This window comes from Leucopleurus acutus (genome assembly GCF_964270905.1).
Source record: "Leucopleurus acutus genome assembly, chromosome: 1".
Lineage (NCBI taxonomy): Eukaryota > Metazoa > Chordata > Mammalia > Artiodactyla > Delphinidae > Leucopleurus > Leucopleurus acutus.
In genome coordinates this window covers 112,819,820-112,847,162 of record NC_139142.1, presented here as the reverse complement: position 1 = coordinate 112,847,162, position 27,343 = coordinate 112,819,820, and positions in this window count along the sequence as shown.

Genomic DNA, 27,343 nt, shown 5'->3' with positions numbered 1-27,343 from the left:
TAGACTGGATTTGCATTTAAAGCATAGGAAAAGAGGCAGAACATCGACAATGATGCACTTGGCAACAAAGGGCGTATGAGTTTGTTCCTGAATATATTCAGGAAAAAACACATACGCCCTTTTTGGCAAACCAAGCAAGCTTGCAATGGAAATCCGAACTACTATGAAGTGTCACTTCCCCCCGGTCTAAAGGGCCATCTGAGAAAAGTGTAAAATCCAGAAAGGCAAGACAGGCCATGGGGAAAAAGGAGCCTTGTTATGCTGATGGGCGGGATGTACATTGCCAACAGCCACTCTGGAGAAGTGTATGGTGTTTCCTGATACATCTGAAAAACAAAGCAACAGAGTCTAGGGCATTTCCACTTATGGTCCTATAGCTTAGGGAAATTAAAATCAAAAAGACACAGCCACCCCAAAATTTACAACGGCTCTGTTTACAGGAACCTCTTCTACAGTACAAGTTAAATATCCCAGAGAACAAATAATTGATAAAGAAGTTGCGGTACTTATGTACAACAGAATACCACTCAGCAATGAAATCTGTGTCACCAGGCCTGTACCAGCATAATGAGTGGATTGAGGCATGATGATTCTAAGTGAAATAAGTCACACAGAAAAAGAAACATCATAAGGTATCACTAATGCACGGAATGTAAACTTGGCTACACATGAACTGAATTACAAAACAGAACAGGGTCTCAAGTTTAGAAAACCAACTTATGCTTGCTTAAGGGGAAAGGTGAGTTGGGGTGCTGCATAAAACCAGAGTTTGAAATTAGCACAGATACCGTTCCATAAGCCAAATATGTAATAGACAAGACCTACCCCTTGCTCAACGAAATGGACTCAACAATGAGGTATCACCTCACACCTGTTAGAATGGGCATCATCTGAAAATCTACAAACAACAAATGCTGGAAAGGGTGTGGAGAAAAGGAAGCCTCTTCCACTATTGTTGGGAATATAAATTGATACAGTCACTATGGAGAACAATATGGAGTTTCTTAAGAAACTAATAATAGAATTACCATATGATACAGCAATCCCAGGACTGGACATATACCCAGACAAAACCATAAATCAAAAGGAGACATTCACCGCAATGTTCATTGCATCACTATTTACAATATCGAGGTAATGGAAGCAACCTAAATGCCCACAGACAGACGAATGCATAAAGATGTGGTACATATATAAAATGGAATATTACTAAGCCATGAAAGGAATGAAATTGGGTCATTTGTAGAGACGTCGATGGATCTAGAGACTGTCATACAGAGTGAAGTAAGTCAGAAAGAGAAAAACAAATCTTGTATATTCATGCATATATGTGGAACCTAGAAAAACTGTACAGATTAACCGTTTTGCAAGGCATAAATAGAGCAACAGATGTAGACAACAATCGTATGGACAACAAGGGGGGAAAGCTCTTGGAGGGGTGGTGGTGGGAGGAGTTGAGAGATTGGGATTGGCATGTAAACATTTATATGTATAAAATAGATAACCAATGAGAACCTGCTGTATAAAAATATAAAATAAAATTCAAAATTAAAAAGAAATAAAATTTAAAAAATAAAACAGAAAAAACAATTATTCCCTTCACATACATGTATTTATATGAATAAATTATTTCCATGCTTATATCTGTAAATACAAAAAAGAGGAATAAAATCTACCTTGAACCAAAAACGAAAAAGAGAAAAAAAAAACAGAACCCACCAGTTACTCAGAGGAAAACCGTATCAGGGCACTTGCTCCAGTTGTAAACAATTCTGAAGTTGGTCAGTGGTGGGGAATCGTCTCCCATTCAGCCAGCAGCCCCCACACAACAAGCGTCCTCATTGCAAAGCTGGGGCACCGTGCCGAGGCATCTGTGAGTAAACGTGAGCTGAACCCCAGGCCAGTTGCTGCTGAACTGTTCCCGCCCTTCCCAGGTAAAACACCTGAATATATACAAGGACTTGAAAGCCTAGAGGAAGGGCCATGGAGCCACACGAGTGACAGCATGCCAGCTGACTTGGTGCCTGCAGGCCAGCCAGGATGGTCCTGGCCCTGGGTGCTCTTCTGGAAGATTTCCATTTCCCTGCCTGAGATACCCGTCCTGTCCCTGCCCCCACTGCTTTTTTCCTTCCTCACCTCTGCCCAGGGAGAAATTCCAGCAGCAGGTATGGGTGACACATCCTCTTCTTTAGCAGGTGGCAGCCTGGCAACTGCTGCAGAAAGTCCAGCAGAGCCCCACTCACACTGGGCCACCCACAAAGCCGTGGCCTCTCACTCCCTCCCACCAGCCCAGCCCCGAGACTGCTGACAGGGCAGAGAAAATGGCGTCAGGCACAGCTGCAGGGGCTTTTGCTGCCTGGAGTGGTATTTATATTGATCTCAACCCAGGCACACCTGGGGAGGGCTGGCCGGCATGGTAAGGCTGCCCAGGTCAGCCAATCATCACCCCTCAGGGGCTCACAGTTGCAGAAAATGGAACTTGCTGAACCGGCCAGGTCCAAGGAACAGGTGTGGGCTCCTGAGAGTCAGGATAGACAAGGGGCTGCAGCTTTGGCTTGTTTTCTAATCATTTTATCTGGCCCATGAGTGGGAGACAACTTCAAGAAAACCCTCTCCTAATGAGAGGAACCCAGGAGTCAGGGAGAGGAGGGGTGGGTGGTGGTTGGAGACAGAGGCCTGGTGCCCTGGGTGCAGTGGAAGTCTCTGGAAGACCAGGTGGAGGGAGGCCACACAGAGTGATGCCCAGGGTCACAGACCTGTCGGAGCTGCTGTTTGTTAGTTCAAGTCCTGCTCTGAGGTGCTCTGTGTCAGCTCTGAGCGACAGGTGAGCTGGGGGTGCTCTTCAATGAGGGCTATGTGCACGGTTCCTGTGTGCCCAGCCCTGCCACGGTACCTGCAAGGGTAGCTCTGTATCCTGGGAGGGGCCTGACCATGAGAGCCCCGTGGGCTGGGTTGGGGGTGGGGTACCTGCCCAGGAGAGCTCCATATCCTGGGATTGGCCTGACCACGAGAGCCCCATGGGCTGCTGGGGACCTGGTAAAGGATGTCAGGACAGTCAGTGAAGCCACCGAGGATATACCTCCAGTTGCTCCTGATCCCTACACCCTGCTGGTCATTCTACCAACCACCAGGACATGGTATTCTGTATTAGTCTTCAATGATGCCTTCTTTTGTATTCCATTAGTCCCAGAGTCACAAGAAATTTTGGTTTGTGAGTGGCAGGACTCAACATACAACTAAAACAATACTTCCGGGACGTCTTGCCCCAAGGGTTCAAAAATTCCCACACCATCTTTGGGGAAAGCTTAGCTAACGACCGAAAAGTTCTACCTCTGGAAAAGGAAACCCTCCTTCAATATGCAGATGACATTCTGATCGCCAGCCCTACTAAGGAGGCCTCTGAACTACCAAGCCAATAAAGGATAGAAGTTGTCCAAGAAAAAGCTCAAATATCACAGACTGCAGTGACCTGCCTGGGCTTCATTCTCACACAAGGTCAGAGAAGCCCATCCCAGGAAAGGGAAGAAACCATTTGCAGCCTTACCCCTTTCTAAAACTAGAAGACAGCTTAGGGGTTCCTGGGGAGGCCAGGGTTTGCTGCTTCTGGATCCCTAACTACAGTCTACTAGCTGGGCCTCTATATGAAACACTGAAAGGAAAAGATGATGATCCTTTTGAACAGAATCCAGAAGTGGCCTTTCAAGAATGGAAAGAGCAGTCAATTCAGACCCTTGCCCTGGAACTCCCTAATTGAGCTAAACCCTTTGACCTTTCCATTCCCGGTGAAAGGTGAATCGCCATTGGAGAATTAGTGCAAAAACTGGGACCACTTGAAATGGAACAACGCAAGAATGCCATCCAGGTAGGATAAACTACAGTCACCAAGGGGCTTGGCCCACTGCCACATCTGGCCAAGATACTGGCGGTATCTAAAAACCTGGAAATCAGCAGCCCAAAAGGCCACCTCCCTCCTAAGGGAAAAGGACCCCACGTGGTGATCCTAATCACCAACCATGCCCTGAAGTTGCAGGGTTCGCTCCGTGGGCACACCGACCTCGAGTGAGGAGGCCCTCCAACTCCAACATCCAGAGAGATAACCGGGGGCAACAGGGCACCATGACGACTCGTGTGAACATCACTTGACCTGGAGTTTCTCTCATAAAACAACAATAGTGTGTCCCGAAGGAGTAGACTACTGCTTGCAGGACTTCCTGCACCCGGAGGGGAGCTAATAATCTTGGCGGGGGAACCGTATATCACACCGTCACCATAGAAAAGCCTACAGACACCGTGATGATGGTGGCCAATAAGACCGGCTGGACTCCTGTTTACTTCAAAAGGCTGTTGACTCAGTGGCCATCATGGTCCTTGATCACCACTGACCCTGGACTGTCTGGGAGTTGAGCGGGCAGGGCTCTGACACCTGGTGCTGTTTTTACATTAATTCAGGGGCCTAATTGAAGAAAGAGCAGACTACTGGTCAGAACATCTAGGCTGGCAGAAACGGTCAGCCTAAGGTGGCCGAACAAATGTGGGGCGGGGTGAAACCGGCCCCCACAGCGTCTCTGCACATCTCTTTCCTGGACCCTTAAAGGTCATTAGAATCTATAACACTTCCAATGCTGGTGCTCAGGCGGACGAGCAGGGAGGCAGGGGTCCTGGGGCCAATCAACGTCACCTGGAGGCTGCTGGGGAGAAGTTCTGACCCTCGTCCCCTGGTATGAGGGCTCCCAACTCAGCACTCAGCAGTTACAGAAGAAGGGTCTGCACCCTCAGCACTCCAAGAATGAGGAACGGGACAAAAGGCAGAGGAGAGGTTTGTCCCCAGCAAAGCCCATTAAAAATCCCTGGGAGATAAAAATAGAATGTGGGCAATAAAGTCAAGTCTGACCTTTTTTATCCTTTGTGCTTTGTCTAATTTCACGTGCTCCTAGGGTCCCGCATGCAGAGGTTCCACACCCGGCACTTCAGACCAGATTTCCTGGTGCAGAATGGCTGGGTCGACACCTCAGCTCCTGGGGCCCAGTGCAGACTCCGAGATATAGAGCCTGAGCTGCAGCCAACCCGGCCCTTGAGAGCTCCGCCCCCTCCCTCCCACTGACTCTGACAGGATCTCTACACAGCAGCCCAGCCCACAGCCCACGGGGTAGTGCATGCTCTCACCTCTCCTTCTCTGATGAAAATATAAAGTTTCCTTTGCTTGGGAACCAAACTCAGTCTCGATCTGTTGGCCCCAATGACACTGGGCAGGGGGACCCTTGTTGGGGTCCACTCTGGAGGATCAGTAACAGAAATTGAGACTATTGTAACTTCAATGAACAGATATGTGAGCCAAACTGTAGTTAACATAGAACAGTTTATAAGGCTCGGGTAAAATAAGATGTTTCTAACACTTCCATTTGATATTTCCATCACTTTATTATAAGCAAGTTCAGTGAAAAGGTTTGTCTTATTTGTCAGGTCAATATTAGAGAAATGAAGTGATTTCTTTCCAAGGATGTACATCTAATAATCTTGGTTAAAGCTTCAATCTTGTTTTAAATGCTTTTCCATTGAAAATGATACCTCTCTTTCAGCTCCCCCATTTCTGAGAAGTATAAAATCTTATAATTTATTATTACCAAAGGGGAAAGGTGGGAGGAGGGATAAATTAACAGTTTGGAATTAACACATACACACTGCTATGTATAAAATAGATCATCAACAAGGAACTACTGTATAGCACAGGGAACTACACTCAATATTGTGCAATAACCTATAAGGGGAAATAATCGGAAAAAGAATAGATATTTTTATTGACATCATCTATCAATGACAGTTAAAGTGTAACCTAAGGGAAGCCGGTGGTGAGTGCTTCTGACCCTGAAGACTTCAGTCATCTAAAGTTTGGACTCTGCCTACTTCCCAAGGCCCTTAATGAACATATGTGTAGCCGTAGCTTAAAAAACTCCCCAGTTTGGGTTTCGGGGAGACACTGATTTTGAAAAAGCCCTGGTGTTCTCCTTACATGAATGGGACTCTTCCTACTGCTAAAACATGTCTGTCACATCCAGAGGATGGTATACCGTCTGATCGGGAAGAGTTTGGAAAAGGCATCTCATCTCCTCATCTCCTGGTGCTCGGGTTCACCCCTCCAGCGTCTTTACTAACAGTCTCCCCACTTGGAGATGTCAACACTGTCAACATCCTGTTGCGTACAGTTTGGAATTTGTCCAGAGGATGAAGCGGAAGGATGAGGAACAATGAGAGACAAGTCCTAGGTGTTCAGACAGGCACATGTCACTCTAATTTCCAATCAGGAAGATGAATTGACCAAAGGCTAGGGTTGCCCATGGAAACAGTATAGGGCTTGAGGAAATCCCACTGCTTTGTGGCCAGTTCCCATAAACACAAGTTGAACAATGGAACTCAGGGGCAGTAAAATTCACGAAACTGCAGAGTTGAAAATATCTATCACTGAAAAATGTCTTGAGGAAAGTCAGAGAAAAGGATTGGCAAGCAAGGGAGAATGGCAGGAAAGGGATTTGAGGAGGTAGAAAGGACTCGCCATTAAGCACAAGAAAAGGGGCTGAACATTGCCGACATTGCAGTTGGCCAAAAAGGCTGTATGCGTTTTTTTCTGTATATATTCAAGAAAAGGGCATACACTTTTTTAGCCAACCAAACAGGTGGGCACTGGAAATCAATACTACAAAAGATATCACTTCGCATCAGTCAGAAGAGCCATCCTCATAAAGTGTAAACGCCAGAAATGCAGGACAGGGCAAGGAGAAGAGGGAGCCCTGTGAGGCTTATAGTGGAAATGTATATTGCCAACGGCCATTCTGGAGAAGTGTATTGTGTTTACTAAAGCATCTAAAAAATGAGCTACAGAGCATAGGGCACTTGCACTCATGGGCGTATATCTTGGGAAAAACAAAAATCGAGAGGACACAGGCACCCCAATGTTTACTGCCTCTCTGTTTAAAAGATCCTCGACTAGGATATAACTTAAATGTCTCTGGAGGGAAAAAATGGATAGAGATGTGGTACTTATGTAGAGTGGAATATTACTCAGCCTGGAAATCAATGAAATATGGCCAGTTGTAACAACTCCGGAGGAGTTACGTATGATCATTCTAAGTGACATAAATATGTAGAAAACACGCGTAAGGCTGCTAAACGGGAAAGGTGGGGAGGGGTGAGGCATCATCCAGGAGGTTGAAATTAGCAAAGATACCATTCCAAATACCAAACTGATAATCAACAAGGCCTACACGGTAGCTAAAAGAACTGCACTCAGCACACTCAAGTCACCGGAAGAGAATATCTATGACTGGTAAGAATCTGAAAAAGAAATTATTGATGTCTCTCTGTACGTGAATCAAGTGGATGTACAGCAGCAAGAAACAGAGTTTTGAAAATCAGCTGTAAACAACATAGTAATAAATTGAAAAAAATAAACGACAGAGAGACAGAGAAAACCTCTTACAACTTTTCCTCAGGGACGGTGATGCAACATGGATTGAACACATCTAGACCCACAGCAGGATGAGACATAAGGCTGGAAACTGTTCGCGCTAAGAGAAATGTGAGGTTGGGTGAGGAAATGCACACCCTTTAAAGTAATACTACCTGGTACCCATTCAATGGGTCCCAAATCTGCAGGTTCAAGGAATCTTCCTACAGCTAAAACATGCATGGAAAACCCAGAGGACTGTACACCATGTGATCAGGAGATGTGTCTAAAATGCACCTCATTTATCCTCTCCTGGTGCTCCTGTTCATCATTCCAGCCACGTTACTTAGAATCTCCCCACTTAGAGAATCAGCACATTTAAACTTCTGTTTCACACATTTTGCAAATTGTGAGGAGGATGAACTGGAACAGGGGGAACCAATGAGAGAATAGTTGTAGGGGTTTGGACGGGCACATGTCACTCTAATTTCCCATTAAGAATAAGAATTAAAAAAAGGCTCAGCCCGCCTCGCCGGAGCCAAAATAGGGCCTGAAGCAATCCTGCGGTTTTGAGGCCAGCTCACAAAAGAGCAACTTAAAAAATGGAGCTCAGGGTCACTGCAATTCACAAACCTGCAGAGTTATAAATGAAAACTAACGTCCAAAAATATGTTGAGGTAAGGCAAAGAAGAGGATCTGAATGCAAGACAGAATTGCAAGAAACAGATTTCAAGAGATAGATTGGACTCGCCTTTAAAGCACATGAAAAGCGGCAGAATTTCGACAATGATGCAGTTGGCCCAAAAGGGAGTATGCGTTTTTTCCTGAATATATCCAGGAAAAAACGCATACGCACTTTATGGGCAACCAAGCAAGCAAGCAATGCAAATGTGCACAACAAAGAAGTCTCATTTCCCACCGGTCAAAAGGGCCATCCGAAAAAATTGTAAACACCAGAAATGCAGGACAGGCCATGGAGAACAGGGAGCCTTTATACGCTGATGGACAGTGTGTGAACTGCCGAGAGCCACTCTGGAGAAGTGTATGGTGGTTCCTAAATCATCTAAAAAACAGAGCGACAGAGCATAGGGCACTTCCAATCACGGGAGTATATCTAGGGAAGTCTAAAAATCAACAAGACACAAGCACACCACAGTTTAGGGCTACTCTGTTTACAAGAACCTCAACTTCAGTACACCTTAAATATCCCAGGAAAGAGAACAATGGATAAAGAAAATGTGGTACTTATGTACAATGGAATATCTCTTCACCATGAAATCAATGTAATAAGGCTAGTAGAAGGATAAAGAGTGGATTGAGGTCCGATAATACTACTTGAAATAAGTCAAACAGAAAAAGAAACATATCATAAGATATCACTTATAGAGGGAGGATAAATATGGCTGCACAAAAAATGAATTACAAAACAGAACAGTGTCTCACATTTAGAAAACACACTTATGTCAGCTTAAGGGGAAAGGAGAGGTGGGGTGATGCATAAAACCAGAGTTTGAAATTAGCACAGATACCATTCAATAAACCAAATAGGTATCAGACAAGATCTACACCTTGCTCAATGAACTGGCCTCAACACACCCTATACACCGCAGAGAAATATATCTGAGTAATAAGAATCTTAAAACCCATGTATTGATATATCTCCATAAGGGAATCAAGTGTGCGCAGAGCGGCACAAACACAGCAGTGAAAATGAGCTAAACCCCATTATAGAAATAAATTTTAAAACCAAATCGCAGAAACAATGAAAGAGAGAAAAATTCTTACAAAATTCGCTCAGGGGCTGTGATGCAACCTGGAATGACCACATATAAACCCACAGCTGGATAAGACATAAGGCTGGACACTTGGGGCTGAAAGGATTGGAGAGCTTTGGTGAGCAACTGCCGAAAGTTTAATGCAATACTTCATGCTACTTATTCCAAGGGTCCCAACACTCCAAGTTGAAGGGAATCTTCCTACAGCTAAACCATGCATGGGAAATCCAGCGGATGGTATACCATATGATCGGGAAAGGTTTCTAAAATGCACCTCATTTTCCTCTCCTGGGGCTCCGGATCAACATTCCAGCCACTTTACTAACAACATCTCCACATGGAGAGTCAATGCCTTTAAGTTCCGGTATCGCACAGTCTGCAGTTAGTGCGGAGGATGAATGGGAATAGGGGGAACCAGTGAGAAAATAGCTGTAGCGGTTTCAATGGGCACATGTCACTCTAATTTCACATCAGGAAGAAGAATTAACCAAAGGCAGAGCAAGGCGCCCCAGAAGAAGAATAGGGCCTGAAGAAATCCTGTGGATATGAGGCAAGATCACAAAAATAAGAGCTGAAAAATGAAGCTAAGGGCCACTGCAATTCAAAAACCTGCAGAGTTATAAAGGCCAACTATTCTCCAAAAGTATATTGAGGTAAGGCTATGAAGAGGCACTGAGAGCAAGGCAGAACTGCAGGAAACCAATTTCAGGAGGTAGACAGGAATTGTACTGAAAACATATGAAAACACTCAGAACGTCGACAATGATGCACTTGGCCAAAAAGGGCGTATGCGTTTTTTCCTGAATATATTCAGGAAGAAACGCATACGCCCTTTCTGGCCAACCAAGCAAGCTCTCAAAGGAAATCTGCACTACAATGAAGTCTCACTTCACCCCGGTCAAAGGGCCATCTGAAAAAAGTGTAAAATCCAGAAAGGCAGGACAGGCCATGGAGAACTGGGAGCTTTGTTATGCTGATGGGCGGGATGTAAATTGCCAGCAGCCACTCTGGAGAAGTGTATGGTGTTTCCTGAAACATCTAAAAAACAAAGCAACAGAGCCTAGGGCACTTCCACTTATGGTCCTATAGCTTATGGAAATTAAAATCAAAAAGACACAGCCACCCCAAAGTTTGGGACGGCTCTGTTTACAAGAACCTCGTTTACGGTACAAGTTCAATATCAGAGAAAGCGAAAATGGATAAAGAAGTTGTGGTACTTACGTACAATGCAATATCACTCAGCAATGAGATCTATGTCATCAGGCCCGTAGCAGCATAATGAGTGGATTCAGGTACGATGATTCTAAGTGAAATAAGTCACACAGAAAAAGAAACACCATAAGATATCACTACTACACGGAAGGTAAACTTGGCTACACAGGAACTGAATTACAAAACAGAACAGGGTGTCAAATGTAGAAAACCAACTTATGCTTGCTTCAGTGGAAAGGTGAGTTGGGGTGCTGCATAAAACCAGAGATTGAAATTAGCACAGATACCGTTACATAAGCCAAATATGTAATAGACAAGAGCTACTCCTTGCTCAACGAAGTGGACTCAACAACTCATATTAAACGCCTAAGAATATACCTGAGTAGTAAGAATCTTAAAACCTATGGATTTATATGTCTCCGAAAGAGAATGAAGCGTGTGTACAGCGGCATAAACGCAGCAGTGATAGGATTGGTGAGGTTCAGTGAGCAAATGCAGACCCTTTGAAGTCATATTGCATGGTACCCATTCCATGGATCTCAACTCTCCATATTTAAGGGATTCTTCCTTCAGCTAAAACATGCATGTGGAACCTAGAGTATGATCCACCGTGTGATCGGAAAACGTGTTCAAATGTGTCTCAGTTTACGTCCCCTGGTACTCGGGTGCAACATTCCAGACGCTTTACTAACACTCTCCGCACTTGGAGAGTCAGTGCCTTTAACCTCCTGTTTCGCCCAGTTTGCAATTTCTGTGGAAAATGAACAGGAATAGGGAAAACCAATGAGAGACTTGCTGGAGGTGTCTGGACGGGCAAATTTAACTCTCATTTCCCACCAGGAAGAGGAATTAACCAAAGGCGCAGCATGCCGTGCCGGAAACAAACTAGGGCCTGAAGCAATCCTGCGGTGTTGCGGCCAGCTCACAAGAAAGCGAGTTGAAGAAAGGAGCTCAGGGGCACTGTAATTCACAAACCTGCAGAGTTATAAATGACAGCTATCTTCCAAAAATATATTGAAGTAAGGCTGCCAAGAGGAGTTGAAAGTTGGGCAGAATTGCAGGAAACCGATTTCATGAGGTAGACTGGAATTGCATGTAAAGTATAGGAAAAGAGGAAGAACGTCCACAATGATGCACTTGGCCAAAAAGGGCGTATGCGTTTTTTCCTGAATATATTCAGGAAAAAACGCATACGCCCTTTTTGGCCAACCAAGCAAGCTTGCAAAGGAAATCTGCACTACAATGAAGTCTCACTGCCCCCCGGTCAAAAGGGCTATCTGAAAAAAGTGTAAAATCCAGAAAGGCAGGACAGGCCATGGAGAACTGGGAGCCTTGTTATGCTGATGGGCGGGATGTAAATTACCAGCAGCCACTCTGGAGAAGTGTATGGTGTTTCCTGAAACATCCAAAAAACAAAGCAACAGAGCCTAGGGCACTTCCACTTATGGTCCTATAGCTTAGGGAAATTAAAATCAAAAAGACACAGCCACCCCAAAGTTTGGGACAGCTCTGTTTACAAGAATCTTGTTAAGGTACAAGTTCAATATCACAAAAGCGAAAAATGGATGAAGAAGTTGTGGTACTTACGTACAATGCAATATCACTCAGCAATGAAATCTTGTCATCAGGCCCGTCGCAGCATAATGAGTGGATTCAGGTACGATGATTCTAAGTGAAATAAGTCACACAGAAAAAGAAACATCATAAGATATCACTACTACACGGAATATAAACTTGGCTACACAAGAACTGAATTACAAAACAGAACAGGGTCTCAAATATAGAACACCAACTTATGCTTGCTTAAGGGGAAAGGTGAGTTGGGGTGCTGCATGAAGCCAGAGAGTGAAATTAGCACAGATACCGTTCCATAAGCCAAATATGCAATAGACAAGAGCTACTCCTTGCTGAACGAAGTGGACTCAACACCCCATATTAAACGCCTAAGAATATACCTGACTAGAAATAATCTTAAAACCTACGGATTTATATGTCTCCGAAAGAGTATCAAGCATGTGTACGGCGGCATAAACGCAGCAGTGATAGGATTGGTGAGGTTCGGTGAGCAAATGCAGACCCTTTGAAGTCATATTGCATGGTACCCATTCCATGGGTCTCAACTCTCCAACTTTAAGGGATTCTTCCTTCAGCTAAAACATGCATGTGGAACACAGAGTATGATCCACCATGTGATCAGGAAACGTGTTCAAATGTGTCTCAGTTTTCGTGCCCTGGTACTCGGGTCCAATACTCCAGACGCTTTACTAACACTCTCCCCACTTGGAGAGTCAGTGCCTTTAACCTCCTGTATGGCCCAGTTTGCAATTTCTGCGGAAAATGTACAGGAATAGGGAGAACCAATGAGAAACTAACTGGAGGTGTCTGGACGGGCCAATATAACTCTCATTTCCCAGCAGGAAGAGGAATTAACCAAAGGCTCAGCGTGCCGTGCCGGAACCACACTAGGGCCTGAAGCAATCCTGCGGTGTTGCGGCCAGCTCACAAGAAAGCGAGTTGAAGAAAGGAGCTCAGGGGCACTGTAATTCACAAACCTGCAGAGTTATAAATGACAGCTATTGTCCAAAAATATATTGAAGTAAGGCTGCCAAGAGGACTTGAAAGTGGTGCAGAATTGCACGAAACCGATTTCAGGAGGTAGACGGGAATTGCATGTAAAGCATAGGAAAAGAGGCAGAACGTCCACAACGATGCACTTGGCCAAAAAGGGCGTATGCGTTTTTTCCTGAATATATTCAGGAAAAAACGCATACGCCCTTTTTGGTCAACCAAGAAATCTTGCAAAGGAAATCTGCACTACAATGAAGTCTCACTGACCCCGGTCAAAAGGGTCATCTGAAAAAAGTATAAAATCCAGAAAGGCAGGACAGGCCATGGAGAACTGGGAGCCTTGTTATGCTGGTGGGCGGGATGTAAATTACCAACAGCCACTCTGGAGAAGTGTATGGTGTTTCCTGAAACATCTAAAAAACAAAGCAACAGAGCCTAGGGCACTTCCACTTATGGTCCTATAGCTTAGGGAAATTAAAATCAAAAAGACACAGCCACCCCAAAGTTTGGGCCGGCTCTCTTTACAAGAACCTCGTTTACGGTACAATTTCAATATCACAGAAAGCGGAAAATGGATAAAGAAGTTGTGGTACTTACGTACAATGCAATATCACTCAGCAATGAAATCTATGTCATCAGGCCCGTAGCAGCATAATGAGTGGATGCAGGTACGATGATTCTAAGTGAAATAAGTCACACAGAAAAAGAAACATCATAAGGTATCACTACTACACGGAATGTAAACTTGGCTACACAGGAACTGAATTACAAAACAGAACAGGGTCTCAAATGTAGAAAACCAACTTATGCTTGCTTAAGGGGAAAGGTGAGTTGGGGTGCTGCATAAAACCAGAGATTGAAATTAGCACAGATACCGTTCCATAAGCCAAATATGTAATAGACTAGAGCTACTCCTTGCTCAACGCAGTGGACTCAACACCCCATATTAAACGCCTAAGAATATACCTGACTAGAAATAATCTTAAAACCTATGGATTTATATGTCTCCGAAAGAGAATCAAGCGTGTGTACAGTGGCATAAAAGCAGCAGTGATAGGATTGGTGAGGTTCGGTGAGCAAATGCAGACCCTTTGAAGTCATACTGCATGGTACCCATTCCATGGGTCTCAACTCTCCAGGTTTAAGGGATTCTTCCTTCAGCTGAAACATGCATGTGGAACACAGAGTATGATCCACCGTGTGATCAGGAAACGTGTTCAAATGTGTCTCAGTTTTCGTCCCCTGGTACTCGGGTGCAACATTCAACGCTTTACTAACACTCTCCCCACTTGGAGAGTCAGTGTCTTTAAACTCCTGTTTGGCCCAGTTTGCAATTTCTGTGGAAACTGTACAGGAATAGGGAGAACCAATGAGAGACTAGCTGGAGTTGTGTGGACGGGCAAATTTAACTCTCATTTCCCACCAGGAAGAGGAATTAACCAAAGGCTCAGTGTGCCGTGCTGGAACTACACTAGGGCCTGAAGCAATCCTGCGGTGTTGCGGCCAGCTCACAAGAAAGCGAGTTGAAGAAAGGAGCTCAGGGGCACTGTAATTCACAAACATGCAGAGTTATAAATGACAGCTATCGTCCAAAAATATATTGAAGTAAGGCTGCCAAGAGGACTTGAAAGCGGGGCAGAATTGCAGGAAACCGATTTCAGGAGGTAGACAGGAATTGCATGTAAAGCATAGGAAAAGAGGCAGAACGTCCACAATGATGCACTTGGCCAAAAAGGGCGTATGCGTTTTTTCCTGAATATATTCAGGAAAAAACGCATACGCCCTTTTTGGCCAACCAAGCAAGCTTTCAAAGGAAATCTGCACTACAATGAAGTCTCACTGCCCCCCGGTCAAAAGGGCCATCTGAAAAAAGTGTAAAATCCAGAAAGGCAGGACAGGCCATGTTGAACTGGGAGCCTTGTTATGCTGATGGGCGGGATGAAAATTGCCAACAGCCACTCTGGAGAAGTGTATGGTGTTTCCTGAAACATCTAAAAAACAAAGCAACAGAGCCTAGGGCACTTCCACTTATGGTCCTATAGCTTAGGGAAATTAAAATCAAAAAGACACAGCCTCCCCAAACTTTGGGACGGCTCTGTTTACACGAACCTCGTTTACGGTACAAGTTCAATATCACAGAAAGCGAAAAATGGATACAGAAGTTGTGGTACTTACGTACAATGCAATATCACTCAGCAATGAAATCTATGTCATCAGGCCCATAGCAGCATAATGAGTGGATTCAGATATGATGATTCTAAGTGAAATAAGTCACACAGAAAAAGAAACATCATAAGATATCACTACTACACGGAATGTAAACTTGGCTACACAGGAACTGAATTACAAAACAGAACAGGGTCTCAAATGTAGAAAACTAACTTACGCTTGCTTAAGGGGAAAGGTGAGTTGGGGTGCTGCATGAAACCAGAGATTGAAATTAGCACAGATACCGCTCCATAAGCCAAATATGTAATAGACAACAGCTACACCTTGCTCAACGAAGTGGACTCAACACCCCATATTAAACGCCTAAGAATATACCTGACTAGAAATAATCTTAAAACCTACGGATTTATATGTCTCCGAAAGAGAATCAAGCGTGTGTACAGCGGCATAAACGCAGCAATGATAGGATTGGTGAGGTTCGGTGAGCAAATGCAGACCCTTTGAAGTCATATTGCATGGTACCCATTCCATGGGTCTCAACTCTCCAAGTTTAAGGGATTCTTCCTTCAGCTAAAACATGCATGTGGAACACAGAGTATGATCCACCGTGTGATCAGGAAACGTGTTCAAATGTGTCTCAGTTTTCGTCCCCTGGTACTCGGGTGCAACACTCCAGACGCTTTACTAACACTCTCTCCACTTGGAGAGTCAGTGCCTTTAACCTCCTGTATGGCCCAGTTTGCAATTTCTGCGGAAAATGTACAGGAATAGGGAGAACCAATGAGAAACTAGCTGGAGGTGTCTGGACGGGCAAATATAACTCTCATTTCCCACCAGGAAGAGGAATTAACCAAAGGCTCAGCGTGCCGTGCCGGATCCACACTAGGGCCTGAAGCAATCCTGCGGTGTTGCGGCCAGCTCACAAAAAAGCGAGTTGAAGAAAGGAGCTCAGGGGCACTGTAATTCACAAACCTGCAGAATTGTAAATGACAGCTATCGTCCAAAAATATATTGAAGTAAGGCTGCTAAGAAGACTTGAAAGCGGGGCAGAATTGCAGGAAACCGATTTCAGGAGGTAGACGGGAATTGCATGTAAAGCACAGGAAAAGAGGCAGAACGTCCACAATGATGCACTTGGCCAAAAAGGGCGTATGCGTTTTTTCCTGAATATATTCAGGAAAAAACGCATACGCCCTTTTTGGCCAACCAAGCAAGCTTGCAAAGGAAATCTGCACTACAATGAAGTCTCACTGCCCCCCGGTCAAATGGGCCATCTGAAAAAAGTGTAAAATCCAGAAAGGCAAGACAGGACATGGAGAATTGGGAGCCTTGTTATGCTGATGGGCGGGATGTAAATTGCCAACAGCCACTCTGGAGAAGTGTATGCTGTTTCCTGAAACATCTAAAAAACAAAGCAACAGAGCCTAGGGCACTTCCACTTATGGTCCTATAGCTTAGGGAAATTAAAATCAAAAAGACACAGCCACCCCAAAGTTTGGGACGGCTCTGTTTACAAGAACCTTGTTTATGGTACAAGTTCAATATTACAGAAAGCGAAAAATGGATAAAGAAGTTGTGGTACTTACGTACAATGCAATATCACTCAGCAATGAAATCTATGTCATCAGGCCCGTAGCAGCATAATGAGTGGATTAAGGTACGATGATTGTAAGTGAAATAAGTCACACAGAAAAAGAAACATCATAAGATATCACTACTAGACGGAATGTAAACTTGGCTACACAGGAACTGAATTACAAAACAGAACAGGGTCTCAAATGTAGAAAACCAACTTACGCTAGCTTAAGGGGAAAGGTGAGTTGGGGTGCTGCATGAAACCAGAGATTGAAATTAGCACACATACCGTTCCATAAGCCAAATATGTAATAGACAAGAGCTACTCCTTGCTCAACGAAGTGGACTCAACACCCCATATTAAACGCCTAAGAATATACCTGACTAGAAATAATCTTAAAACCTACGGATTTATATGTCTCCGAAAGACAATCAAGCGTGTGTACAGCGGCATAAACGCAGCAGTGATAGGATTGGTGAGGTTCGGTGAGCAAATGCAGACCCTTTTAAGTCATATTGCATGGTACCCATTCCATGGGTCTCAACTCTCCAGGTTTAAGGGATTCTTCCTTCAGCTAAAACATGAATGTGGAACCCAGAGTATGATCCACCGTGTGATCGGGAAACGTGTTCAAATGTGTCTCAGTTTTCGTCCCCTGGTACTCGGGTGCAAACTCCAGACGCTTTACTAACACTCTCCCCACTTGGAGAGTCAGTGCCTTTAACCTCCTGTTTGGCCCAGTTTGCAATTTCTGCGGAAAATGTACAGGAATAGGGAGAACCAATGAGAGACTAGCTGGGGGTGTCTGGACGGGCAAATTTAACTCTCATTTCCCACCAGGAAGAGGAATTGACCAAAGGCTCAGCGTGCCGTGCCGGAACCACACTAGGGCCTGAAGCAATCCTGCGGTGTTGCGGCCAGCTCACAAGAAAGCGAGTTGAAGAAAGGAGCTCAGGGGCACTGTAATTCACGAACCTGCAGAGTTATAAATGACAGCTAACGTCCAAAAATATATTGAAGTAAGGCTGCCAAGAGGACTTGAAAGCGGGGCAGAATTACAGGAAACCGATTTCATGAGGTAGACGGGAATTGCATGTAAAGCATAGGAAAAGAGGCAGAACGTCCACAATGATGCACTTGGCCAAAAAGGGCGTATGCGTTTTTTCCAGGAAAAAACGCATACGCCCTTTTTGGCCAACCAAGCAAGCTTGCAAAGGAAATCTGCACTACAATGAAGTCTCACTGCCCCCCGGTCAAAAGGGCCATCTGAAAAAAGTGTAAAATCCAGAAAGGCAGGACAGGCCATGGAGAACTGGGAGCTTTGTTATGCTGATGGGTGGGATGTAAATTGCCAACAGCCACTCTGGAGAAGTGTATGGTGTTTCCTGAAACACCTAAAAAACAAAGCAACAGAGCCTAGGGCACTTCCACTTATGGTCCTATAGCTTAGGGAAATTAAAATAAAAAAGACACAGCCACCCCAAAGTTTGGGACGGCTCTGTTTACAAGAACCTCGTTTACGGTACAAGTTCAATATCACAGAAAGCGAAAAATGGATAAAGAAGTTGTGGTACTTACGTACAATGCAATATCACTCAGCAATGAAATCTATGTCATCAGGCCCGTAGCAGCATAATGAGTGGATTCAGGTATGATGATTCTAAGTGAAATAAGTCACACAGGAAAAGAAACACCATAAGATATCACTACTACACGGAAGGTAAACTTGGCTACACAAGAACTGAATTACAAAACAGAACAGGGTCTCAAATATAGAAAACCAACTTATGCTTGCTTAAGGGGAAAGGTGAGTTGGGGTGCTGCATGAAACCAGAGATTGAAATTAGCACAGATACCGTTCCATAAGCCAAATATGTAATAGACAAGAGCTACTCCTTGCTCAACGAAGTGGACTCAACACCCCATATTAAACGCTTAAGAATACACCTGACTAGAAATAATCTTAAAAACTACGGATTTATATGTCTCCGAAAGAGAATCAAGCGTGTGTACAGCGGCATAAACGCAGCAGTGATAGGATTGGTGAGGTTCGGTGAGCAAATGCAGACCCTTTGAAGTCATATTGCATGGTACCCATTCAATGGGTCTCAACTCTCCAAGTTTAAGGGATTCTTCCTTCAGCTGAAACATGCATGTGGAACACAGAGTATGATCCACCGTGTGATCAGGAAACGTGTTCACATGTGTCTCAGTTTTCGTCCCCTGGTACTCGGGTGCAACATTCAAGACGCTTTACTAACACTCTCCCCACTTGGAGAGTCAGTGCCTTTAAACTCCTATTTGGCCCAGTTTGCAATTTCTGCGGAAAATGTACAGGAATAGGGAGAACCAATGAGAGACTAGCTGGAGGTGTCTGGACGGGCAAATTTAACTCTCATTTCCCACCAGGAAGAGGAATTAACCAAAGGTTCAGCGTGCCGTGCCGGAACCACACTAGGGCCTGAAGCAATCCTGCGGTGTTGCGGCCAGCTCACAAGAAAGCGAGTTGAAGAAAGGAGCTCAGGGGCACTGTAATTCACAAACCTGCAGAGTTATAAAGGACAGCTATCGTCCAAAAATATATTGAAGTAAGTCTGCCAAGAGGACTTGAAAGCGGGGCAGAATTGCAGGAAACCGATTTCAGGAGGTAGACGGGAATTGCATGTACAGCATAGGAAAAGAGGCAGAACGTCCACAATGATGCACTTGGCCAAAAAGGGCGTATGCGTTTTTTCCTGAATATATTCAGGAAAAAACGCATACGCCCTTTTTGGCCAACCAAGCAAGCTTGCAAAGGAAATCTGCACTACAATGAAGTCTCACTGCCCCACGGTCAAAAGGGCCATCTGAAAAAAGTGTAAAATCAAGAAAGGCAGGACAGGCCATGAAGAACTGGGAGCCTTGTTATGCCGGTGGGCGGGATGTAAATTGCCAACAGCCACTCTGGAGAAGTGTATGCTGTTTCCTGAAACATCTAAAAAACAAAGCAACAGAGCCTAGGGCACTTCCACTTATGGTCCTATAGCTTAGGGAAATTAAAATCAGAAAGACACAGCCACCCCAAAGTTTGGGCCGGCTCTGTTTACAAGAACCTCGTTTACGGTACAAGTTCAATATCACAGAAAGCGAAAAATGGATAAAGAAGTTGTGGTACTTACGTACAATGCAATATCACTCAGCAATGAAATCTATGTCATCAGGCCCGTCGCAGCATAATGAGTGGATTTAGGTACGATGATTCTAAGTGAAATAAGTCACACAGGAAAAGAAAGATCATAAGATATCACTACTACACGGAATGTAAACTTGGCTACACAGGAACTGAATTACAAAACAGAACAGGGTCTCAAATGTAGAAAACCAACTTATGCTTGCTTAAGGGGAAAGGTGAGTTGGGGTGCTGCATGAAACCAGAGATTGAAATTAGCACAGATACCGTGCCATAAGCCAAATATGTAATAGACAAGAGCTACTCCTTGCTAAACGAAGTGTACTCAACACCCCATATTAAACGCCTAAGAATACACCTGACTAGTAAGAATCTTAAAACCTGTGGATTTATATGTCTCCGAAAGAGAATCAAACGTGTGTACGGCGGCATAAACGCAGCAGTGATAGGATTGGTGAGGTTCGGTGAGCAAATGCAGACCCTTTGAAATCATATTGCATGGTACCCATTCCATGGGTCTCAACTCTCCAGGTTTAAGGGATTCTTCCTTCAGCTAAAACATGCATGTGGAACCCAGAGTATGATCCACCGTGTGATCGGGAAACGTGTTCAAATGTGTCTCAGTTTTCGTCCCCTGGTACTCGGGTGCAACATTCAAGACGCTTTACTAACACTCTCCCCACTTGGAGAGTCAGTGCCTTTAAACTCCTATTTGGCCCAGTTTGCAATTTCTGCGGAAAATGTACAGGAATAGGGAGAACCAATGAGAGACTAGCTGGACGTGTCTGGACGGGCAAATTTAACTCTCATTTCCCACCAGGAAGAGGAATTAACCAAAGGTTCAGCGTGCCGTGACGGAACCACACTAGGGCCTGAAGCAATCCTTTTGTGTTGCGGCCAGCTCGCAAGAAAGCGAGTTGAAGAAAGGAGCTCAGGGGCACTGTAATTCACAAACCTGCAGAGTTATAAATGACAGCTATCGTCCAAAAATATATTGAAGTAAGGCTGCCAAGAGGACTTGAAAGCGGGGCAGAATTGCAGGAAACCGATTTCAGGAGGTAGACGGGAATTGCATGTAAAGCATAGGAAAAGAGGCAGAACGTCCACAATGATGCACTTGGCCAAAAAGGGCGTATGCGTTTTTTCATGAATATATTCAGGAAAAAACGCATACGCCCTTTTTGGCCAACCAAGCAAGCTTGCAAAGGAAATCTGCACTACAATGAAGTCTCACTGCCCCCCGGTCAAAAGGGCCATATGAAAAAAGTGTAAAATCCAGAAAGGCAGGACAGGCCATGGAGAACTGGGAGCCTTGTTATGCTGATGGGCGGGATGTAAATTGCCAGCAGCCACTCTGGAGAAGTGTATGGTGTTTCCTGAAACATCTAAAAAACAAAGCAACAGAGCCTAGGGCACTTCCACTTATGGTCCTATAGCTTACGGAAATTAAAATCAAAAAGACACAGCCACCCCAAAGTTTGGGACGGCTCTGTTTACAAGAACCTCGTTTACGGTACAAGTTCAATATCAGAGAAAGCGAAAAATGGATAAAGAAGTTGTGGTACTTACGTACAATGCAATATCACTCAGCAATGAGATCTATGTCATCAGGCCCGTAGCAGCATAATGAGTGGATTCAGGTACGATGATTCTAAGTGAAATAAGTCACACAGAAAAAGAAACACCATAAGATATCACTACTACACGGAAGGTAAACTTGGCTACACAGGAACTGAATTACAAAACAGAACAGGGTCTCAAATGTAGAAAACCAACTTATGCTTGCTTAAGAGGAAAGGTGAGTTGGGGTGCTGCATGAAACCAGAGATTGAAATTAGCACAGATACCGTTCCATAAGCCAAATATGTAATAGACAAGAGCTACTCCTTGCTCAACGAAGTGGACTCAACACCCCATATTAAACACCTAAGAATATAACTGACTAGTAAGAATCTTAAAACCTATGGATTTATATGTCTCCGAAAGAGAAGAAGCGTGTGTAAGGCGGCATAAACGCAGCAGTGATAGGATTGGTGAGGTTCGGTGAGCAAATGCAGACCCTTTGAAGTCATATTGCATGGTACCCATTCCATGGGTCTCAACTCTCCAGGTTTAAGGGATTCTTCCTTCAGCTAAAACATGCATGTGGAACACAGATTATGATCCACCGTGTGATTGGGAAACGTGTTCAAATGTGTCTCAGTTTTCGTCCCCTGGTACTCGGGTGCAACACTCCAGACGGTTTACTAACACTCTCCCCACTTGGAGAGTCAGTGCCTTTAAACTCCTGTATGGCCCAGTTTGCAATTTCTGCGGAAAATGTACAGGAATATGGAGAACCAATGATAAACTAGCTGGAGGTGTCTGGACGGGCAAATTTAACTCTCATTTCCCACCAGAAAGAGGAATTAACCAAAGGCTCAGCATGCCGTGCCGGAACCACACTAGGGCCTGAAGCAATCCTGCGGTGTTGCGGCCAGCTCACAAGAAAGCGAGTTGAAGAAAGGAGCTCAGGGGCACTGTAATTCACAAACCTGCAGAGTTATAAATGACAGCTATCGTCCAAAAATATATTGAAGTAAGGCTCCCAAGAGGACTTGAAAGTGGGGCAGAATTGCAGGAAACCGATTTCAGGAGGTAGACGGGAATTGCATGTAAAGCATAGGAAAAGAGGCAGAACGTCCACAATGATGCACTTGGCCAAAAAGGGCGTATGCGTGTTTTCCTGAATATATTCAGGAAAAAACGCATACGCCCTTTTTGGCCAACCAAGCAAGCTTGCAAAGGAAATCTGCACTACAATGAAGTCTCGCTGCCCCCAGGTCAAAAGGGCCATATGAAAAAAGTGTAAAATCCAGAAAGGCAGGACAGGCCATGAAGAACTGGGAGCCTTCTTATGCTGATGGGCGGGATGTAAATTGCCAACAGCCACTCTGGAGAAGTGTATGGTGTTTCCTGTAACATCTAAAAAACTAAGCAACAGAGCCTAGGGCACTTCCACTTATGGTCCTATAGCTTAGGGCAATTAAAATCAAAGAGACACAGCCACCCCAAAGTTTGGGACGGCTCTGTTTACAAGAATCTTGTTTACGGTACAAGTTCAATATCACAAAAGCGAACAATGGATAAAGAAGTTGTGGTACTTACGTACAATGCAATATCACTCAGCAATGAAATCTATGTCATCAGGCCCGTAGCAGCATAATGAGTGGATTCAGGTACGATGATTCTAAGTGAAATAAGTCACACAGAAAAAGAAACATCATAAGATATCACTACTACACGGAATGTAAACTTGGCTACACAGGATCTGAATTACAAAACAGAACAGGGTCTCAAATGTAGAAAACCAACTAATGCTTGCTTAAGGGGAAAGGTGAGTTGGGGTGCTGCATGAAACCACAGATTGAAATTAGCACAGATACCGTTCCATAAGCCAAATATGTAATAGACAAGAGCTACTCCTTGCTCAACGAAGTGTACTCAACACCCCATATTAAACGCCTAACAATATACCTGACTAGAAATAATCTAAAAACCTACCGATTTATATGTCTCCCTAAGAGAATCAAGCGTGTGTACAGCGACATAAACGCAGCGGTGATAGGATTGGTGAGGTTCGGTGAGCAAATGCAGACCCTATGAAGTCATATTGCATGGTACCCATTCCATGGGTCTCAACTCTCCAGGTTTAAGGGATTCTTCCTTCAGCTAAAACATGCATGTGGAACCCACAGTATGATCCAGCGTGTGATCGGGAAACGTGTTCAAATGTGTCTCGTTTTCGGCCCCTGGTACTCGAGTGCAACATTCCAGATGCTTTACTAACACTCTCCCCACTTGGAGAGTCAGTGCCTTTAACCTCCTGTTTGGCCCAGTTTGCAGTTTCTGTGGAAAATGAACAGGAATAGGGAGAACGAAAGAGAGACTAGCTGGAGGTGTCTGGACGGGCAAATTTAACTCTCATTTCCCACCAGGAAGAGGAATTAACCAAAGGCTCAGCGTGCCGTGCCGGAACCACACTAGGGCCTGAAGCAATCCTGCGGTGTTGCGGCCAGCTCACAAGAAAGCGAGTTGAAGAAAGGAGCTCAGGGGCACTGTAATTCACAAACCGGCAGAGTTATAAATGACAGCTATCGTCCAAAAATATATTGAAGTAAGGCTGCCAAGAGGACTTGAAAGCGGGGCAGAATTGCAGGAAACCGATTTCAGGAGGTAGACGGGAATTGCATGTAAAGCATAGGAAAAGAGGCAGAACGTCCACAATGATGCACTTGGCCAAAAAGGGCGTATGCGTTTTTTCCTGAATATATTCAGGAAAAAACGCATACGCCCTTTTTGGCCAACCAAGCAAGCTTGCAAAGGATATCTGCACTACAATGAAGTCTCACTGCCCCCCAGTCAAAAGGGCCATCTGAAAAAAGTGTAAAATCCAGAAAGGCAGGACAGGCCATGGAGAACTGGGAGCCTTGTTATGCTGGTAGGCGGGATGTAAACTGCCAACAGCCACTCTGGAGAAGTGTATGGTGTTTCCTGAAACATCTAAAAAACAAAGCAACAGAGCCTAGGGCACTTCCACTTATGGTCCTATAGCTTAGGGAAATTAAAATCAAAAAGACACGGTCACCCCAAGGTTTGGGACGGCTCTGTTTACAGAACCTCGTTTACAGTACAAGTTCAATATCACAGAAAGCAAAAAATGGATAAAGAAGTTGTGGTACTTACGTACAATGCAATATCACTCAGCAATGAAATCTATGTCATCAGGCCCGTAGCAGCATAATGAGTGGATGCAGGTATGATGAGTCTAAGTGAAATAAGTCACACAGAAAAAGAAACATCATAAGATATCACTACTACACGGAATGTAAACTTGGCTACACAGGAACTGAATTACAAAACAGAACAGGGTCTCAAATGTAGAAAACCAACTTATGCTTGCTTAAGGGGAAAGGTGAGTTGGGGTGCTGCATAAAACCAGAGATTGAAATTAGCACAGATACCGTACCATAAGCCAAATATGTAATAGACAAGAGCTACTCCTTGCTCAACGAAGTGGACTCAACACCCCATATTAAACGCTTAAAAACACCCCGGACTAGAAATAATCTTATAAACTACCGATTTATATGTCTCCGAAAGAGAATCAAGCGTGTGTACAGCGGCATAAACGCAGCAGTGATAGGATTGGTGAGGTTCAGTGAGCAAATGCAGACCCTTTGAAGTCATATTGCATGGTACCCATTCCATGGGTCTCAACTCTCCAAGTTTAAGGGATTCTTCCTTCAGCTAAAACATGCATGTGGAACACAGAGTATGATCCACCGTGTGATCAGGAAACGTGTTCAAATGTGTCTCAGTTTTCGTCCCCTGGTACTCGGGTGCAACACTCCAGACGCTTTACTAACACTCTCCCCACTTGGAGAGTCAGTGCCTTTAACCTCCTGTATGGCCCAGTTTGTAATTTCTGTGGAAAATGTACAGCAATAGGGAGAACCAATGAGAAACTAGCTGGAGGTGTCTGGACGGGCAAATTTAACTCTCATTTCCCAACAGAAAGAGGAATTAACCAAAGTCTCAGCATGACGTGCCGGAACCACACTAGGGCCTGAAGCAATCCTGCGGTGTTGCGGCCAGCTCACAAGAAAGCGAGTTGAAGAAAGGAGCTCAGGGGCACTGTAATTCACAAACCTGCAGAGTTATAAATGACAGCTATCGTCCAAAAATATATTGAAGTAAGGCTGCCAAGAGGACTTGAAAGCGGGGCAGAATTGCAGGAAACCGATTTCAGGAGGTAGACGGGAATTGCATGTAAAGCATAGGAAAAGAGGCAGAACGTCCACAATGATGCACTTGGCCAAAAAGGGCGTATGCGTTTTTTCCTGAATATATTCAGGAAAAAACGCATACGCCCTTTTTGGCCAACCAAGCAAGCTTGCAAAGGAAATCTGCACTACAATGAAGTCTCGCTGCCCCCCGGTCAAAAGGGCCATATGAAAAAAGTGTAAAATCCAGAAAGGCAGGACAGGCCATGAAGAACTGGGAGCCTTGTTATGCTGATGGGCGGGATGTAAATTGCCAACAGCCACTCTGGAGAAGTGTATGGTGTTTCCTGTAACATCTCAAAAACTAAGCAACAGAGCCTAGGGCACTTCCACTTATGGTCCTATAGCTTAGGGCAATTAAAATCAAAGAGACACAGCCACCCCAAAGTTTGGGACGGCTCTGTTTACAAGAATCTTGTTTACGGTACAAGTTCAATATCACAAAAGCGAAAAATGGATAAAGAAGTTGTGGTACTTACGTACAATGCAATATCACTCAGCAATGTAATCTATGTCATCAGGCCCGTCGCAGCATAATGAGTGGATTCAGGTACGATGATTCTAAGTGAAATAAGTCACACAGAAAAAGAAACATCATAAGATATCACTACTACACGGAATGTAAACTTGGCTACACAGGAACTGAATTACAAAACAGAACAGGGTCTCAAATGTAGAAAACCAACTTATGCTTGCTTAAGGGGAAAGGTGAGTTGGGGTGCTGCATGAAACCACAGATTGAAATTAGCACAGATACCGTTCCATAAGCCAAATATGTAATAGACAAGAGCTACTCCTTGCTCAACGAAGTGTACTCAACACCCCATATTAAACGCCTAACAATATACCTGACTAGAAATAATCTAAAAACCTACCGATTTATATGTCTCCGAAAGAGAATCAAGCGTGTGTACAGCGGCATAAACGCAGCAGTGATAGGATTGGTGAGGTTCAGTGAGCAAATGCAGACCCTTTGAAGTCATATTGCATGGTACCCATTCCATGGGTCTCAACTCTCCAGGTTTAAGGGATTCTTCCTTCAGCTAAAACATGCATGTGGAACCCAGAGTATGATCCACCGTGTGATCGGGAAACGTGTTCAAATGTGTCTCGTTACGTCCCCTGGTACTCGAGTGCAACATTCCAGATGCTTTACTAACACTCTCCCCACTTGGAGAGTCAGTGCCTTTAACCTCCTGTTTGGCCCAGTTTGCAATTTCTGTGGAAAATGAACAGGAATAGGGAGAACGAAAGAGAGACTAGCTGGAGGTGTCTGGACGGGCAAATTTAACTCTCATTTCCCACCAGCAAGAGGAATTAACCAAAGGCTCAGCGTGCCGTGCCGGAACTACTCTAGGGCCTGAAGCAATCCTGCGGTGTTGCGGACAGCTCACAAGAAAGCGAGTTGAAGAAAGGAGCTCAGGGGCACTGTAATTCACAAACCTGCAGAGTTATAAATGACAGCTATCGTCCAAAAATATATTGAAGTAAGGCTGCCAAGAGGACTTGAAAGCGGAGCAGAATTGCAGGAAATCGATTTCAGGAGGTAGACGGGAATTCCATGTAAAGCATAGGAAAAGAGGCAGAACGTCCACAATGATGCACTTGGCC